General features: G+C 37.6%; 1 protein-coding gene across 1 annotated transcript in view; it reads left to right on the top strand.

The window, feature by feature from the left end:
• The first annotated feature begins 1130 nt into the window (after positions 1 to 1130).
• The window catches only part of ZDHHC2 (zinc finger DHHC-type palmitoyltransferase 2), a 721436-nt gene continuing 702036 nt past the window's right edge, over positions 1131 to 20530 (top strand). The window contains exon 1 of the mRNA XM_063668529.1: positions 1131 to 1210. The gene's annotated coding sequence lies outside the window, so the exon portion shown is untranslated. The remainder of the gene's footprint in view (positions 1211 to 20530) is intronic.

The following is a 20530-nucleotide window of genomic DNA, read 5'->3' on the forward strand; positions in this document are numbered from 1 at the left end:
GTACATATAAGTATTTAAAGAAACGATAGAAGCAGAAAACGGATTTTGTGGGTAAGTAGAAAGACAGGCTCTGAATCCACAGTTCTTGCATGTTATTTCTTCAATGACCCCTTCACTCCCATTTTTAAAAAAACTACTCAGAATAACAGTAATAATAATATCTTGCTGTAAAAAGCAGCTGTATAAATAAATTACAATAATTATATTCCATAACTGTAATCTTACTATTACAGAAAGTATTGTAAATAAACTATACATACAGCCATAATATTACAGAGCAAACATTGTGTTATTGAAATGTTAGATATAATGCGCTTCTCGATACAAACTAAAATGTAACTGCATTTCAATACTGTAGCACTTATTAAGAATTATGGAAATTCAGTAGATGAAATACTGTTTTAATATACCATTTAAAATGTTAATAGTATTTCATTTTAAATGATGGAATCATTACTTATGAGCATAATAATCAGAATTATCTCCAGAAATGTATTTTAGACAAGTTTTAATGATGTGTTTTAAACAATTTACTGAATATAGAATAACTTTTTTCTCAGCACTTTCAATAATTTACTAGTGATGTAATTTTTTCAAGTTTGTTTACTCATAATAAATTCAAATACATATGCAAGAAATGCATTTATATGAAAATCACATGATGCAAGAAAAAGAAGAACGTGACAAATGTTTGAAATTGTGATTCTAACCCAATACAAAACATCACAAACCCTCTGCACTTTACAAAAACACAGATCATAGTTTTATGAGCTATGGAACCATAAAAATGCCGGTAATATTAGAAAGTTTTTTCCCGTGTACTGCATATGTTTTAATACTTAATTTTTTTTTTACATGTCTTTATCTCTGAGTTTCTATTTGTGGACACATAACTTCCAAACAATGGGGGTTGCATTCCATCAAATTAGAACATTTAGTTTATTTTCAATATATTTGATGAATCTACATGTGTGGAAATATTTTTATCAATTTGATTGAGGTATAATTTATGTCCAGTAAATTGAGTTCTCTTAATTGGCAATTCAATTAATTTTAACAGTTGATGCACTGGGGAAGGCACTGCCATAATCAAGCTACAGAACATTTTCTTTGGGGGAGGAGCCAAGATGGCCGAATAGGAACAGCTCCGGTCTACAGCTCCCAGCGCGAGCGACGCAGAAGACGGGTGATTTCTGCATTTCCATCTGAGGTACCGTGTTCATCTCACTAGGGAGTGCCAGACAGTGGGCGCAGGTCAGTGGGTGAGCGCACCGTGCGCCAGCCGAAGCAGGGGTGAGGCATTGCCTCACTCGGGAAGCGCAAGGGGTCAGGGAGTTCCCCTTCCAGAGGTGACAGACGGCACCTGGAAAATCGGGCCACTCCCACCCGAATACTGTGCTTTTCCGACGGGCTTAGGAAACGGTGCCCCAGGAGAGTATAGCCCGCACCTGGCTCAGAGGGTCCTACGCCCACGGAGTCTCGCTGATTGCTAGCACAGCAGTCTGAGATCAAACAGCAAGTCGGCAGCGAGGCTGGGGGAGGGGCGCCCGCCATTGCCCAGGCTCGCTTAGGTAAACAAAGCAGCCTGGAAGCTTGAACTGGGTGGAGCCCACCACAGCTCAAGGAGGCCTGCCTGCCTCTGTAGGCTCCACCTCTGGGGGCAGGGCACAGACAAACAAAAAGACAGCAGTAACCTCTGCAGACTTAAATGTCCCTGTCTGACAGCTGTGAGGAGAGCAGTGGTTCTCCCAGCACGCAGCTGGAGATCTGAGAACGGGCTGACTGCCTCCTCAAGTGGGTCCCTGACCCCTGACCCCCGAGCAGCCTAACTGGGAGGCACCCCCCAGCAGGGGCAGACTGACACCTCACACGGCCGGCCAGGTACTCCAACAGACCTGCAGCTGAGGGTTCTGTCTGTTAGAAGGAAAACTAACAGAAAGGACATCCACACCAAAAACCCATCTGTACATCACCATCATCAAAGACCAAAAGTAGATAAAACCACAAAGATGGGGAAAAAACAGAGCAGAAAAACTGGAAACTCTAAAAACCAGAGTACCTCTCCTCCTCCAAAGGAACGCAGTTCCTCACCAGCAACGGAACAAAGCTGGACGGAGAATGACTTTGACGAGCTGAGAGAAGAAGGCTTCAGACGATCAAATTACTCCGAGCTACGGGAGGATATTCAATCCAAAGGCAAAGAAGTTGAAAACTTTGAAAAAAATTTAGAAGAATGTATAACTAGAATAACCAATACAGAGAAGTGCTTAAAGGAGCTGATGGAGCTGAAAACCAAGGCTCGAGAACTACGTGAAGAATGCAGAAGCCTCAGGAGCCGATGCGATCAAATGGAAGAAAGGGTATCAGCCCTGGAAGATGAAATGAATGAAATGAAGCGAGAAGGGAAGTTTAGAGAAAAAAGAATAAAAAGAAACGAGCAAAGCCTCCAAGAAATGTGGGACTATGTGAAAAGACCAAATCTACGTCTGATTGGTGTACCTGAAAGTGATGGGGAGAATGGAAACAAGTTGGAAAACACTCTGCAGGATATTATCCAGGAGAACTTCCCCAATCTAGCAAGGCAGGCCAACATTCAGATTCAGGAAATACAGAGAACGCCACAAAGATACTCTTCGAGAAGAGCAACTCCAAGACACATAATTGTCAGATTCACCAAAGTTGAAATGAAGGAAAAAATGTTAAGGGCAGCCAGAGAGAAAGGACGGGTTACCATCAAAGGGAAGCCCATCAGACTAACAGCGGATCTCTCGGCAGAAACCCTACAAGCCAGAAGAGAGTGGGGGCCAATATTCACCATTCTTAAAGAAAAGAATTTTCAACCCAGAATTTCATATCCTGCCAAACTAAGCTTCATAAGTGAAGGAGAAATAAAATACTTTACAGACAAGCAAATGCTGAGAGATTTTGTCACCACCAGGCCTGCCCTAAAAGAGCTCTTGAAGGAAGCGCTAAACATGGAAAGGCACAACCGGTACCAGCCACTGCAAAATCATACCGAAATGTAAAGACCATTGAGACTAGGAAGAGACTGCATCAACTAACGAGCAAAACATCGAGCTAACATCATAATGACAGGATCAAATTCACACATAACAATATTAACTTTAAATGTAAATGGACTAAATGGTCCAATTAAAAGACACAGACTGGCAAATTGGATAAAGACTCAAGACCCATCAGTGTGCTGTATTCAGGAAACCCATCTCACGTGCAGAGACACACATAGGCTCAAAATAAAAGGATGGAGGAAGATCTACCAAGCAAATGGAAAACAAAAAAAGGCAGGGGTTGCAATCCTAGTCTCTGATAAAACAGACTTTAAACCAACAAAGATCAAAAGAGACAAAGAAGGCCATTACATAATGGTAAAGGGATTAATTCAACAAGAAGAGCTAACTATCCTAAATATATATGCACCCAATACAGGAGCACCCAGATTCATAAAGCAAGTCCTGAGTGACCTACAAAGAGACTTAGACTCCCACACATTAATAATGGGAGACTTTAACACCCCACTGTCAACATTAGACAGATCAACGAGACAGAAAGTCAGCAAGGATACCCAGGAATTGAACTCAGCTCTGCACCAAGCAGACCTAATAGACATCTACAGAACTCTCCACCCCAAATCAACAGAATATACATTTTTTTCAGCACCACACCACACCTATTCCAAAATTGACCATATCCTTGGAAGTAAAGCTCTCCTCAATAAATGTAAAAGAACAGAAATTGTAACAAACTGTCTCTCAGATCACAGTGCAATCAAGCTAGAACTCAGGATTAAGAATCTCACTCAAAACCGCTCAACTACGTGGAAACTGAACAACCTGCTCCTGAATGACTACTGGGTACATAACGAAATGAAGGCAGAAATAAAGATGTTCTTTGAAACCAACGAGAACCAAGACACAACATACCAGAATCTCTGGGATGCATTCAAAGCAGTGTGTAGAGGGAAATTTATAGCACTAAATGCCCACAAGAGAAAGCAGGAAAGATCCAAAATTGACACCCTAACATCACAATTAAAAGAACTAGAAAAGCAAGAGCAAACACATTCAAAAGCTAGCAGAAGGCAAGAAATAACTAAAATCAGAGCAGAACTGAAGGAAATAGAGACACAAAAAACCCTTCAAAAAATCAATGAATCCAGGAGCTGGTTTTTTGAAAGGATCAACAAAATTGATAGACCGCTAGCAAGATTAATAAAGAAAAAAAGAGAGAAGAATCAAATAGATGCAATAAAAAATGATAAAGGGGATATCACCACCGATCCCACAGAAATACAAACTACCATCAGAGAATATTACAAACACCTCTATGCAAATAAACTAGAAAATCTAGAAGAAATGGATAAATTCCTCAACACATACACCCTCCCAAGACTAAACCAAGAAGAAGTTCAATCTCTGAATAGACCAATAACAGGAGCTGAAATTATGGCAATAATCAATAGCTTACCAACCAAAAAAAGTCCAGGACCAGATGGGTTCACAGCCGAATTCTACCAGAGGTACAAGGAGGAGCTGGTACCATTCCTTCTGAAACTATTCCAATCAATAGAAAAAGAGGGAATCCTCCCTAACTCATTTTATGAGGCCAGCATCATCCTGATACCAAAGCCTGGCAGAGACACAACAAAAAAAGAGAATTTTAGACCAATATCCTTGATGAACATTGATGCAAAAATCCTCAATAAAATACTGGCAAACAGAATCCAGCAGCACATCAAAAAGCTTATCCACCATGATCAAGTGGGCTTCATCCCTGGGATGCAAGGCTGGTTCAATATACGCAAATCAATAAATGTAATCCAGCATATAAACAGAACCAAAGACAAAAACCACATGATTATCTCAATAGATGCAGAAAAGGCCTTTGACAAAATTCAACAACCCTTCATGCTAAAAACTCTCAATAAATTAGGAATTGATGGGACGTATCTCAAAATAATAAGAGCTATTTATGACAAACCCACAGCCAATATCATACTGAATGGGCAAAAACTGAAAGCATTCCCTTTGAAAACTGGCACAAGACAGGGATGCCCTCTCTCGCCACTTCTATTCAACATAGTGTTGGAAGTTCTGGCCAGGGCAATTAGGCAGGAGAAGGAAATCAAGGGTATTCAATTAGGAAAAGAGGAAGTCAAATTGTCCCTGTTTGCAGATGACATGATAGTATATCTAGAAAACCCCATTGTCTCAGCCCAAAATCTCCTTAAGCTGATAAGCAACTTCAGCAAAGTCTCAGGATACAAAATCAATGTGCAAAAATCACAAGCATTCTTATACATCAATAACAGACAAACAGAGAGCCAAATCATGAGTGAACTCCCATTCACAATTGCTTCAAAGAGAATAAAATACCTAGGAATCCAACTTACAAGGGATGTGAAAGACCTCTTCAAGGAGAACTACAAACCACTGCTCAAGGAAATAAAAGAGGATACAAACAAATGGAAGAACATTCCATGCTCATGGGTAGGAAGAATCAATATCATGAAAATGGCCATCCTTCCCAAGGTAATTTACAGATTCAATGCCATCCCCATCAAGCTACCAATGACTTTCTTCACAGAATTGGAAAAAACTACTTTAAAGTTCATATGGAACCAAAAAAGAGCCCGCATCGCCAAGTCAATCCTAAGCCAAAAGAACAAAGCTGGAGGCATCACGCTACCTGACTTCAAACTATACTACAAGGCTACAGTAACCAAAACAGCATGGTACTGGTACCAAAACAGAGATATAGATCAATGGAACAGAACAGAGCCGTCAGAAATAATGCCACATATCTACAACCATCTGATCTTTGACAAACCTGAGAAAAACAAGAAATGGGGAAAGGATTCCCTATTTAATAAATGGTGCTGGGAAAACTGGCTAGCCATATGTAGAAAGCTGAAACTGGATCCCTTCCTTACACCTTATACAAAAATCAATTCAAGATGGATTAAAGACTTAAATGTTAGACCTAAAACCATAAAAACCCTAGAAGAAAACCTAGGCAATACCATTCAGGACATAGGCATGGGCAAGGACTTCATGTCTAAAACACCAAAAGCAATGGCAACAAAAGCCAAAATTGACAAATGGGATCTAATTAAACTAAAGAGCTTCTGCACAGCAAAGGAAACTACCATCAGAGTGAACAGGCAACCTACAAAATGGGAGAAAATTTTCGCAACCTACTCATCTGACAAAGGGCTAATATCCAGAATCTACAATGAACTCCAAAAAATTTACAAGAAAAAAACAAACAACCCCATCAAAAAGTGGGCGAAAGACATGAACAGACACTTCTCAAAAGAAGACATTTATGCAGCCAAAAGACACATGAAAAAATGCTCACCATCACTGGCCATCAGAGAAATGCAAATAAAAACCACAATGAGATACCATCTCACACCAGTTAGAATGGCGATCATTAAAAAGTCAGGAAACAACAGGTGCTGGAGAGGATGTGGAGAAATAGGAACACTTTTACACTGTTGGTGGGACTGTAAACTAGTTCAACCATTGTGGAAGTCAGTGTGGCGATTCCTCAGGGATCTAGAACTAGAAATTCCATTTGACCCAGCCATCCCATTACTGGGTATATACCCAAAGGACTATAAATCATGCTGCTATAAAGACACATGCACACGTATGTTTATTGCGGCATTATTCACAATAGCAAAGACTTGGAACCAACCCAAATGTCCAACAATGATAGACTGGATTAAGAAAATGTGGCACATCTACACCATGGAATACTATGCAGCCATAAGAAATGATGAGTTCATGTCCTTTGTAGGGACATGGATGAAATTGGAAATCATCATTCTCAGTAAACTATCGCAAGAACAAAAAACCAAACACCACATATTCTCACTCATAGGTGGGAATTGAACAATGAGAACACATGGACACAGGAAGGGGAACATCACACTTCAGGGACTGTTGTGGGGTGGGGGGAGGGGGGAGGGATAGCATTGGGAGATATACCTAATGCTAGATGACGAGTTGGTGGGTGCAGTGCACCAGCATGGCACATGTATACATATGTAACTTACTGCACATTGGGCACATGTACCATAAAACCTAAAGTATAATAATAATAATAATAATAATAATTACAATAAAAGAAAAAAAAAAAAAAGAACATTTTCTTTGCCTACGAAGCCTCCTCCCCCCTCTTTGCAGGGCCTCTGTGCCTCCACCACCCTGATCCATCCTAGATGACTACTAATCTGTTCTCTGTTGCTATAGACTAATTGTATTTTTTATGAATTGTGTATAAAGAAAATCATATAGTAAGTTTTGTATCTGGTTCAGTGATTTTGAGACAGACACATGTTGTTTTCTGATTCAGTATTACATTTCATCTTATTGATTCGTATTATTCTATTGTTTAAATCTACAAAATATTTTTATCCATTCTTTTGATGGACATTTGGGCTGCTACCAAATTTTGGCTATTACGAATAAAGCTTCCAAGAATATTCTTGTAAAACTCCATCTTTAGACATAAACTTTCATTTATGCATTTATATTAATAGAAGTGCAGTTCTTACCTCAAAAAGTATGTGTATAATTGACCGTGTAAGAAATTGCTAAAGCACTTCCAAAGTTTTAGTAATCTTTTATACAATCACCAGCAATCATTGAGAGTTCTATTTGTAACTTTTCACACATTTACTGCTGTCAATATTTCTAATTTTATTCCTAGTAAGTGTTAGATGACACGTAACTATGACTTTAATTTACATTTTCTGATAACTCACATGCTTTTTTTGGGCCATGTGTGTATCTTCCTTTGTGAGAATGCTAACTCAGTCTAAAATAATTGCTCATTTTATATTGACTTATATGATAGTTCGGGCCTTCCAAAAAGCAAATGCTAAAATGACATCAGACATGCAAGAGATTTATCGGGGCAACAGCTGTGAAAAAAAAAATAGAGCCACAGAAACCGGGGCGATCTTTAGACCACAATGCTGGTCTGACACCTGTGAAGGAAAGGAAACAGGAAGAAAAGTGAATTGGGTAGGAAGAGTCTCAGACCACTGCAGCACCATATGGAAAAGACTTAGGAGAGTTGACGGGGAGTCCTGAAACCAAAGTAATCCACTAAGAAGTCCCCCATCTCACGGGAATTGGCCTGCATTAGCACAGCTGGTGTGTTCCATCGTGGGTAGACACAGCAGTGGCCAGCATTGCCTCAGGGCAAATGCGAGACAGCAGCAGGGGCCTGCAGTGGGTTGCACCTTCTCAGCAAGAGATTACAGCCCCCACTTCCCACTCCACCCCACAAACCTTCTGTCTGCAGGTTCTAGCAATACTCCTGTGTGGTGCAAGTGCCTCTCCCTCTCTCTCTGAGGGGAAATGTAGAAGAGGAAAGTTGGTGGAACTAACTGCTGACCTGTTTGAAAATTTATGCTCAGGGCCACACTACTACTCCTTCTATTTCTCCTCCATTATCCATTTTAAAGTCTTATCCTCGCTCTCACCTTGGCAGATCTTACTGGCTTATCTGGTGTGGCCCCAACCATTATCTCTGCAGTATCTGAGCCTTGGAAATCACACTTTTATCAGGCCAGTATTGCTACATGTATTTAGTACCCAGAGGCACCTAGTACATCACCCGGGTTCAGCACATCTGCAACCCCCTGCGCTCACTGATTGGAAGCAGTGTTACGCCTTCCTGTCTACCAGAGTCAACTGCAGCTGATTTATGGTGACTTTTCTTCTCATCTGCTGGTTCCTGATCACAAAAAGTCCAAAGAGCCCTGGCAGTTGCCATAACTTGTGGCCCAGTGGAATTCTTTATTTGACTCTGGCAAGAGTGTGCCCCACTGGGAACCGTGACCTTCAGTTCAATGGAAATCGGAGTTGTGGGAATGCATAACACAAACCATCTCAGTCTTAGAGACTGATTGTATATCACTTCTCATTCCTTGGCATTCTTTTTTATTGGGGACAATGAACCATATAAATCTTTAATTTAATGCATGTAATGCAACCAGAAGGATAACACCCATTCTTTCAGAGTGTTGCCTCTAAACTGGCATTTTAACTGTGCTTTTAGAAGGCTGTGTCAGAGCTCTGTGGGGCCAGCCGCTTCAGGATAATGCATTATGTATTACAACCATTGCATTTTCATGATCATGGACTACTTGAGGTCTTAGGCTGTGCAGTAAAGAAGAGAAAGCAGTAATAGGCATAAAAATTAAAAGGAAAGATGTAAAAGTGTCTGTATAGAATGAATATGCTATCTTCTTAGTAGAACACATCAAATAATCTGCTTAAAGCAACCAATTGAAACTATTAAGTTAGTTTAGCAGAGCAACAAGGTATAACAGCAATAAACAAAAATCGATTGTAATTCTATACAGTGATAATAAACAAATGGCAATTTAAATTAAAATTACAACATAATCACATGAAAAAACATGAAATACTTAAAATATGCAACAAAATATGTGCAATGATATCAGCCAGTGCAGTATTGACATAAGGCTATACATATAGAACAACGGAACAGGATGGAAGCAGTGATATGTAAAAAATTAACTTGAAAGGGATCATAGGCCTGTTCAGAAAACCTAAAACTATGAATCTTCCATAAGAAAACACAGGAGAAGAGAATTGTCCTCAGCTTAGGCAAAGATTTATTAGGCAAAAAAAAGCATTAGGTTAAAAAGTTAAAAAGCACTAATCATAAAAGAAAAAAATTATAAATTACACTCCATCAAAATTTAAAGCTCCTGCTTTTGAAAGATTCTAAACATGAAAAAGCAAAAGACATACCAGAGAAAATATACGTACTTATCTGTTAAAAAGCTCTAATCCAGAATAAAGACTTCTTTCTAACTCATTAACATGACAAATAATTTAAGAAAGAACTGGAGAAAGAAGGACAGATAGCCGAGAAAGATATATAAATGGCAAAAAAAAAAAAAAAAAAAAAAACACACAAAACCCTGATCAACTTCATTAGTTGAAATGCAAATTGAAACCTCACTGAGATACCACTACACATGCTACAGAATGATTAAAATTAAGAAGACTGGTCAAGGCAAACATTGATAAGGATGACTTCTTTTTTTTTTTTTTTTTTTTTTGAGACAGAGTCTCTCTCTGTCGCCCAGGCTGGAGTGCAGTGGCGCAATCTCGGCTCACTGCAAGCTCCACCTCCCAGGTTCATGCCATTCTCCTGCCTCAGCCTCCCAAGTAGCTGGGACTACAGGCGCCTGCCACCATGCCCGGCTATTTTCTTGTATTTTTAGTAGAGACGGGGTTTCACCGTGTTAGCCAGGATGGTCTTGATCTCCTGACCTCGTAATCCGCCCGCCTCGGCCTCCCAAAGTGCTGGGATTACAGGCGTGAGCCACCGCGCCCAGCTGATAAGGATGACTTCTGGTGGGAATGCAAAATGGCACAGTCACTTTGGAAACTATTTTGTTAATTCCTTGGATAGTTAAACATACACTTGTCAAATGATTTACCAATACCACTTTTAGACATTTACCCAAGAAAAATGAACACATAGGCTCCCTAATGCATGTGAATGTTCATAGAATTAGGAAGTGGTGTGGGCATACCAGAACTGGTCTATCACACATGAATAAGCAAAAAAATGACACATCCATACAATGTAATACTGCTTAGCAATGAAAAGGAAGGGAATATTGATATGCACAATATCAATATCTTTTTGTGAAAGAAGCCTGACACGAGAGACATTGCATTGTATAATTCCACTTATACAAAATTCTAGAAAAAGTAAAACTATAGTAAAGGAAGGTCATCAATTATTGCAAGAGATGGGAGTAGGAAATTGACTAATGGGACGTGGAGAAACTGAGGGGTGATGGTAATTTCCCACATCTTTGATTCTGATGATATTTAACTGACGACGTACATGTCACAAATCATCTAAACATATACATAAAATCGGTGAATATTTCTATGTATGTCAAACCACACGAATGGTGATTTAAAACAAAAGCACATTATCAACGTGGTCATAATGAACCTCTAGAGGGCTTCAGTTTAGCTAGAACTAATGAAAGCATACAAAATACCTTCCAGAATTCCTTCCTAAGGACAGGTGACCAGAGCACTTGTCCAGCAGCTTTCAGCCCTTGTGTGGTTTGCTACTTAAACTTGTCCATCATAGCTATGTATGTTCTTGGGACAAGGCCCTGGAGCAGAAAGAAGAAAGACATCTGCTGTCCAGGGAGGCTGGATTCTTGTCTTCATGCTTGTCCTAATTAAAAAATATTATTTTCTTTCTTCCTGTTCAAAAACTTGGCCCTTATCTAGATTAAGTCAGAGTCTTGGTTTATAGCCAAAATAAAAGAGGGTTAAAAATCAGGCGTTTTGCCACAATGAGATATCATCTCATGCCAGTCAGAATGGTGATTATTAAAGTCAGGAAACAATAGATGCTGACGAGGCTGTGAAGAAATAGCAACGCTTTTACCCTGTTGGTGGGAATGTAAATTAGTTCAACCACTGTGGAAGACCGTATGGGGATTCCTCAAGGATCTAGAACCGGAAATACCATTTTACCCAGCAACCCCATTACTGGGCATATACCCAAAGGAATATAAATCATTCTCCTCTAAAGACGCATGCACACATATGTTTATTGCAGCACTATTTACCATAGCAAAGACATGGAACCAACCCAAATGCCTATCAATGACAGACTGGATAAAGAAGATGTGGCACATGTACACCATTCAATACTACGCAACCATAAAAGGGAATGAGATCATGTCCTCTGCTGGGACATGCATGGAACAGGAAGCCATCATCCCCACAAACTAACACAGGAACAGAAAACCAAATACCTCATGTTCTCACTCATAAGTGGGAGCTGAACAATGAGAAAACATGGACACAGAGAGGGGAACAACACACACCAGGGTCTGTTGAGGGGTACAGGGCGAGGGGAGGGAACTCAGAGGATCAGTCAATAGGTGCAGCAAACCACCATGGCACACATACACCTATGTAACTAACCTGCACGTTCTGAACATGTGTCCCGTTTTTTGTTGTGCTTGTTGCTTTTTTTTTTTTTAGAAGAAATAAAAAAAAGAATCAGAAGTTTTGGTTGTAATATCGAATTTGCCACTAACTAGCTATAAGTATTGCAAGAAGTCAGTTTTATTTCTGTGTCAAATTTTTCTCATTTGTAAATACAGGGGTTGAGTAGTTGTTTTCAACATTTTTAAAAAAACTAACATGCACACGTATGTTTATTGCCACATTATTCACAATAGCAAAGACTTGCAACCAACCCAAATGTCCAACAATGATAGACTGGATTGAGAAAATGTGGCACATATACACCATGGAATACTATGCAGCCATAAAAAATGATGAGTTCATGTCCTTTGTAGGGACATGGATGAAATTGGAAATCATCATTCTCAGTAAACTATCGCAAGAACAAAAAACCAAACACCGCATATTCTCACTCATAGGTGGGAGTTGAACAATGAGAACACATGGACACAGGAAGGGGAACATCACACTTCGGGGACTGTTGTGGGGTGGGGGGAGGGGGGAGGGATAGCATTGGGAGATATACCTAATGCTAGATGACGAGTTGGTGGGTGCAGCGCACCAGCATGGCACATGTATACATATGTAACTTACCTGCACATTGCGCACATGTACCATAAAACCTAAAGTATAATAATAATAATAAAGAAAAAAAAAAAAAAACTAATACTGGTGTGTTGCTCATCCAACCAAATTTACTCAACAATAATTTATTTGACCACCACTATTGAGGTGTGTGTGTGTATGTGTGTGTATGTTTGTGTTTGTATATATATATATATTCACGTATATACATGTATTCACATATATACATATATTCACATATATACACATCTGCAAATATATGCTAATGAGAACTTCAGATACGTGACAATTTTCATATTTCAGTGATATAACTACAGAAAAAAGCAAATAAACTAATAATTTAGTCTATACAGTTTTATCATGGCTAAATGTTAATTTTCCATTAGCAATTTTGAAATATTAAAAACCAGCTAGTGAGCTCTTTCCATTAGTAATTATTGCCTATCAGTAAGATCTTTCCACTTATAGAAACAAATATGTATGTAATCCCTAAAGACCCTTCCTCAAATTTCTGATTAGCTGCTTTTATGTCTCTTGATTGCTCTCCAAAGATAGATAAAAACAAAGTAAACTATGGATCTTATAAAATATAGCATTTGTAATACAACAGTATTAGTAAATTCATGTAAAGAGGAAAACCATGAACCAATTCAATTGCATTTAATACAAAATGTCAACTATATTTCCAGTTTAGGCACCCTCTGAAGAATAGATGAGAACTGTTTTGACTTGGACCATTTGCTGTTACTTATAGGCTTTTGAGCCTAGCATTATTTTCCCTCCACTGTGACAAATTTCACAAGAGAAATGGAACGCGGATGGGATTTTGTGTCATCTTCCATACATTTGTTAAGTACAGATTTCCCATATTCTGAAACACCTTTGTGTTTTCAATGTCCTTATTTTCATAAATAAAAAAAATTCTGCAGCTTATCATAATAAATACAGACAACTAAAAACTTGAGAACAAATCAGAGGATTATGCAGTGAGCTACAAAACCATTAACTGGGATTTTGGAGTGTGTGAATGATTTTTCAAAAAACTAAAACGTGAAGCCAGATTGTAGTAGGTAACTTCCATTACGACCCTCAGTGATCCCCACCCACTTCCTGGTATTCCCTCCTTTGGGACATCTCCTCCCTTTGAGTGTGGGCTAGACCTAGTGACTTGCATCTAAGGAGCAGGATACAGCGTAAATGACTGGATGGCACTTCTGAGGTTAGACTTTTGCTTCTCTCTTAGATAATCTCTCTTCTTTTAATTTCTTGCTTGGAGGGAAGCCAGTTACCATATTTTCACCTGCCCTATGGAGGGAAGCCAGTTACCATGTTTTCACCTGCCCTATGGAAAGGCCACACAGCAGGAAATGAACTCAGTGAGATCTCCAGCTAATAACCAGCAAAATCCTGGTGTTTGACAGTAAGCTTGTGAGTGAGCCTGGAAATGGGTCTTCTGAGGCCTGACAATGACCAGGTGAATAACCTTCAAAGCAGATCCTTCTTCTCCCAGGTGAGCCTTGAAAGGACTGTGGCCCTGGCCACCATCTTGATTTTGGCCTTGTGAGAGACACTAAGCCACAAACACACAACTAAGCCACACACAGATACCTGACCCAAAGAAATCATGAAACAATAACTGTTTATTATTTTAAGTTGCTAAGTTCAGGGACTATTTGTTACACAGAAATAGGCAATGAATACACCTTGGTTCTCACAGCAAAAAGAAATCACTCACACAAGATACGTAGTTGCTGATGATAGCATCAGATACTGAAGTCTATTTCTGTATTAAAGAGACTGAAGCTTCAGCATTTCTATTCAGCCATTTGGGGTCAAGTAAAGAGAAAATGGCATTTAAGGCAAATTACTTTTTCTGTAAGTCTTAGCTCTTTTGCTTTAACTGAGAGTTTGGCTAATCTCAACCATTTTAGACCAATCTTAATTATTATAGTATTCTGTCAATAATACTTCAGTTCATTTAATGTAAATCTGAAGAAAGAAGCTATTTTTTGAAGATTCGTGTAGTTTGTCATAATCAGATAAATTAAATAGTCACCTGGAAAATAACTTGAGAATTTCTGCCTTTTAGCTTTCTTTTCCTAATAGATAAGGATAAATAATAATACTCCTTGTAATATTTTGGTGATCAGATATTCTATTTTGTATAGAATGATTTAGAGAAGTACTGGAAATACATTGGAAGCTTCTGACCTTTTACAGGTACTCCCTGATCACCTGACTAGTGTGTATCTCTTCCAAAGTGTTTGTGTTGATTTGAGAATTAGCAAAGCTTAAATGACCTGCCCAGCTCTTACCATCACACTTTTTTGATTTTTAGCAGCTAAGCTTTCTAACAATCAATGTTCACACTCATTCCCATTTGTGGCTCTATCATCACACCTGACCCTAGGAAAGCTAGTGGCAGGACACACACACGTAAAGGAACATGCAATCTTGTGATTTGTCTACAATCTCTACATTGAATCATTCTCCTATCTTGTCCCCTCTGACCTTGGGCACTAATTTCTAATTCTTCATTTTCTACTTTGTGTCCACATTACTTCTCCAAACTCTTCTCAATTATCAAGATGTTGCATAAACATCACATGTTTTATTTGGCCTTTTAAAAATCTCCTACCCTCACACATAAAAGGAATTACTAAATTCTCAGTACCCAGACATGTTTTTAAACTTTATTGCAGCATTTATAACACCTTGTCTTATTTTATAGATATTTACACATCTGTGTGTGTGTATGTGTGTGTGTGTGTGTACGTGCATGTGCATATGCGTCCTGCATTAACCTACGAACCCCTTGAGGACAGGAACAATTTCTGAATCATTTTGTTTGTATTTGTTTAGGTCGATTGTGGAGAGTTCCTTCTGATCACTCTTTTCTGTTCTATTTCTCTCTTTACTATGACATTGCATATCCTTCCATTTACTTTTGTTCTTTTTGATTTTTTTTCTAAACAACTTTGTGATTTTGTGTAAGAAATGTATAAAATGGCCTTCTTTTAGAAAAATACATCAGCTTGTATTTTCAGTGCACATAATTTGGGACCCATCTCATCCACACTTTTTTTCTGCCATCTGTGATTCTTCAGCAACCTAAGTGCCTGCGTATGTAGGTTAACCACAGATAATTCTTTGTCTTTTCCTATCAACTGCCACAAACTGCCTAATTACTGGGCCTGATCCTGTTACTATTGTCACAAGGCTGTCTTTAGCAATGTTGTCTTTATCTGCTTAGTAACTCCTTATGACCAACTGATTGTTCTTTCTGCTATGCACTGATTACGATTTCTGGCTTCCCATGGCACTGAACCAGCACAAATTCTAAAAATTACCTTACAGGCCTGTGTAGACCGTGTATGTCTCCTCATACTCTTCTGGGGTTATCTTTCAGAGCATCAATATGTTCTGCAAAAATAAGGGGTTAAGTAAATATATACATTTTTATTAAGAATAATTGATGTGACACAAAAACATGTCTTAGCCATTCTTAAAATTGGCACATTATAAATGCCAAGTGCCTTCCAATTCAGCAATTGGGTTATGAAAATTGAATCATGAATCTTATATTTTACATCAATTTCATTCTCAGTAGGGAATATTGCAATTGACATTAAAGCAAAATAAGAAAGAGTACACGGGGCATGGGAAGCACAAAGGAACAATTTATTAACAAGCACGTTACATTTTGCTGTTCTCTAATATAAAATTGAAACATCATTTACAAAAAGAAATATGAAGTGAGGGATTTTACACGCTAGAATAAAGTAGTCGGGAACAAAGATTATGAAATCATATACACACGCATACACGTATATACATATATGTATATGTGTATAGCTATATAGATGATAAATAGGCATATAGATAGAAAATAACAAATAGATATTAAAGTAGGAGAGAGACACATCTGTCCCTGGCCTCCAGAGAGGATTGAAAATGAATAGATCTAGTTTCATAAATCTGAAGTCAAGGAAATGTGCCTGATGATTTGTTCTTGAACAATGTTCCTACAGAAGAAACTTCTCCATCTAACATGTTCATCCCTCTAGGGCAGGCAGCAACTGCACGAAATGGCATGGATGGAGGGGAGAGATGGCAGACGGGGTGTGATGAGAGAAAACTCAGACCCCAAGCTCCAATTCCTGACAGCCAGAAGCATCTAATGAAGGCTCTGTTTGCCTTGTTTGGGACCTTCTCGTCCATTACGTTTCTATTATAAGATGACATAAGCTTAGTTTTTGTTTTGTTTTGTTTTGTTTTGTTTTTGTTTTTGAGACAGAGTCTTGCTCTGTCGCCCAGACTGGAGTGCTGTGGCGCAATCTCGGCTCACTGCAACCTCCGCCTACCGGGTTCAAGCAATTCTCCTGCCTCAGCCTCCTGAGTAGCTGGGATTACAGGCGCCCGCCACCACGCCTAGCTAATTTTTTTGTATTTTTAGTAGAGACGGGGTTTCACCATGTTGGTCAGGCTGGTCTCAAACCCCTGACTTGGTGATCCACCTGCCTCGGCCTCCCAAAGTGCTAGGATTATAGGTGTGAGCCACCTTGCCTGGCCGACATAAGCTTGGTTTCTGAATAAGAGGAAGGTCTGGCCTGGGGATGCTCAATGGTAACACTCCGTAGAACTCTCTGGCAATGGCCATGCAATGATGAAAACAACTCATTATATCCCTTTGCTGAAATCAAAGAAACTCCAGAATTCCCTTCAATATTTGAATAGCTCAAGCCATGCCAGTAGAACAACGGGGATTCTACTCCACAAAGCAATCTTGTAGTAGTCTTAATAGTGAACATTATGAGCGCTCCTTTTTAGTATTATAGCCACGTCTCTATTATAACACAACACTTTATTGAAATTATTTGTGTATCTCAGGTGAGAGACTGCAAATTCTCAGGTATAGACTACCTCTAACTTATTTTCCTATTGTTGAAACCTAGTCTCTTTCATACATACAGTAGGAACTCAGTATTTCTGTTAAATGAATGAATAAGGGCTAGCTATGGAATACAGGTATACCTCTCCCTGTAGACAAATATATACTCATATGTTTGCAGACCTTGCTCATATTGATGTTTCTACAATTGATAACATTTTTATATTTGTAGTGTGTCTTCTTCTCTCAAAAAGTTGTTTTTAGATGGGTAGTAGTTTAGATCCAGTATAATTAACGTCGATATAAATAAATGAGGGTGAGAGATCACATGACTAATGAATATATCCATTTTTAGATTTTGTAAATATGAAAGTATTTACACAAATTTTTTTGTGTAATTCTGTGTAAACAAATACACAAAAATTTTGTGTATTTGTTTAATGAAAAATGACAGCACATTCTATACCATCAAATCCCACAAAATGCAGAATTAGAAAGATTTACAGTTCATCTACTGCTAAAGTTAGATATAGTATGAACCTGATCAATTTGAAGAAATTGTTTCAGGCCAAAAAAAGTACCAATAGATGACTAAATAAAGAAAAATTACAGGCACAAAGAGTCTCAAATTTATAGACAGACATAAATATTTTTAAAATTTCAGGAACAATGTTGTAAATGATCTAAGAATTTTCCACTGAGTCGTTTATTCAATGTTTAAGATATATTGTGTATAAATTATTCAAATGTGTACTTTTATAATTTGTTACATATTTTACCTTATGACATTTCCTTATTAGTGTGAACAAATAAATAGCATTTTCTACTTCCTTTCCTACTAAATTTCTTTGTTCAATAAATACTTTCTTATTCCAACAATTTGTTCCTAGAATATTTATTATTAATGTGCTTCATTATAATGCCATAAAGCTGATATAAAACTTTTAATTTTTCATATACACATATAAGTCTAACAATTTTTACAAAAATATGTATGTATATGCATCAGAATTATACATTATGCAACTCATGTATAAATTATTCCTAAACAATAAACACAGAGAGCATATTAGAAGAAAAACTTAAAATTTATGAAACTCTCTAAAGGACAAAGTAAAATGCAAATTAAATGCAGAGTTAATGTATTTTGAAAGTAATAAAAAGTATAGCAAGACAGAATATTAAGAAAAATTTTCCATTTAGTTTTTACTGTGTCAACAAAAAACAAATTTTTCATACTTAATTACTTTTCAGGCATTCTAATTCACTGGATTTTTTAAATTATGGGAAATAAATAGTATTAATTATAGAGTAATAACATGTTTTTACGGTCTTTTTATGCACAGTGTGTTTCAAAATCCTAATTCCTTTTTTTCTGGTAGAATTTAACTATACTCCTACCTAGAGATACTGTTGTCTACATACGACAATGCTATGAATTCACGGATTCTTACTGATTAATAGTTTTTTATTTTGTTCCAGAAATAACAACAAAAGTAACCTGGAAAAAAAAAAAGAAGAGGAATGTTTTCCTCCTGCAATCTGGATAGCTCATTCTTTCTTATCTCCCTCTGGAAATTTTATTCTTCTCTATTTTTCCCAAAAATTCAGCTCACATTCAGCTCATCTTCTCTGAATACCTCCCTGTTTCTTCCACCATTTTTCTTGATTTTAGGGAGCCCTTCTTCTACATGTATACATCATATAATTGGACTTTCATTTAGTATTTTCCTTTCTTCTTTGTAATATGATTTCTATATCTTTTTACTCTTGGATTGCAAAGTCCAAAATGTCAGGCTGAACTCTTTTCCCTATCCTTCCACATTTACTACACTGTGTTCCACAGAGTTCACGCAATACAGATCTGCTGCATTCTTATTGCTATTTTACTTTTTCCATCAGCATTGATGTGGAAAGCACAAATTGTGCAAATGATTTAAGTAACATGAAAAAAAAATTAAAGCAAAGCTCTTACTTGAGAAGTTTTTTCTTGGGTGACAAAAATACAAGAAAGAGTAGACAATATCAGTGCAATATTCATTTAAAATAAAAACAGTATTATGATGTTAATTACAGGTTAATTGAATTGACCAGCATACCAAACTCTATACATGCTATGATTAAATCTATAAAATACACATATGCATTTTAAATGTTTGTAATATAAAATTGAAGACATGAGTTACTATATTAGCTGTTGACTTTTTCTTCACTGTTAAAAATGCATGTATATTTTACAGTGTATTTACAGTTCATTAAATCAATGTGCAGTGGGCTCAAAGGATCCAGGGAAGCCAGTCTCCATAGAGCATTATCTCTGGACTTAACAATTTGGAAATGCAAGATTCACTTGCAAAAATTATAAAAACTACATTATTTTACCCTGACATTTCTGGGACCTCAGAGGTTACAGTGCTGTGACAATTTTTTTTTTGTCGCAAAACCCTCTCTAATCCAGCCAGATCCTTGCAAAACCTAGCCAGCATACGATGAATGGAAAACAATTATGACATATCCCCTATCAATGAAATCCTAACTTTGACTTTTCCTGCTAGGGTATATCCTCTAAATACAAATTATCTTGCTTTTGATATAAAATATGTGATATGTGACCAAGGCTTTGTATGAACATCTTGTTATTGCACAATTGTGTTTTAAACATAATAATCTCAAATGCAAAATCTGATCTCTTAAAGTGAAACAATTAAGCCCCTTCTATCAACCAATATACCAAGATAACAACAAAATATAAATCTCAAAAATCATGTCTTTTTGTGGGCATATAGTTATATATTAGAAATATTTGAAAGAAAAACAAAGAAGAGACTAGAAAAAGTACATTTGGGCTGTTGAACACAACTAAAATAAGTAAGAATTTTATAAAAGTTCCACCAAGTAGAACAAACAAGATTAATACCATATGCACATTGCACACATGTACCCTAAAATCTAAAGTATAATAATAATA

Source organism: Pongo pygmaeus, chromosome 7, assembly GCF_028885625.2.
Source record: "Pongo pygmaeus isolate AG05252 chromosome 7, NHGRI_mPonPyg2-v2.0_pri, whole genome shotgun sequence".
NCBI classification, from domain to species: Eukaryota; Metazoa; Chordata; class Mammalia; order Primates; family Hominidae; genus Pongo; species Pongo pygmaeus.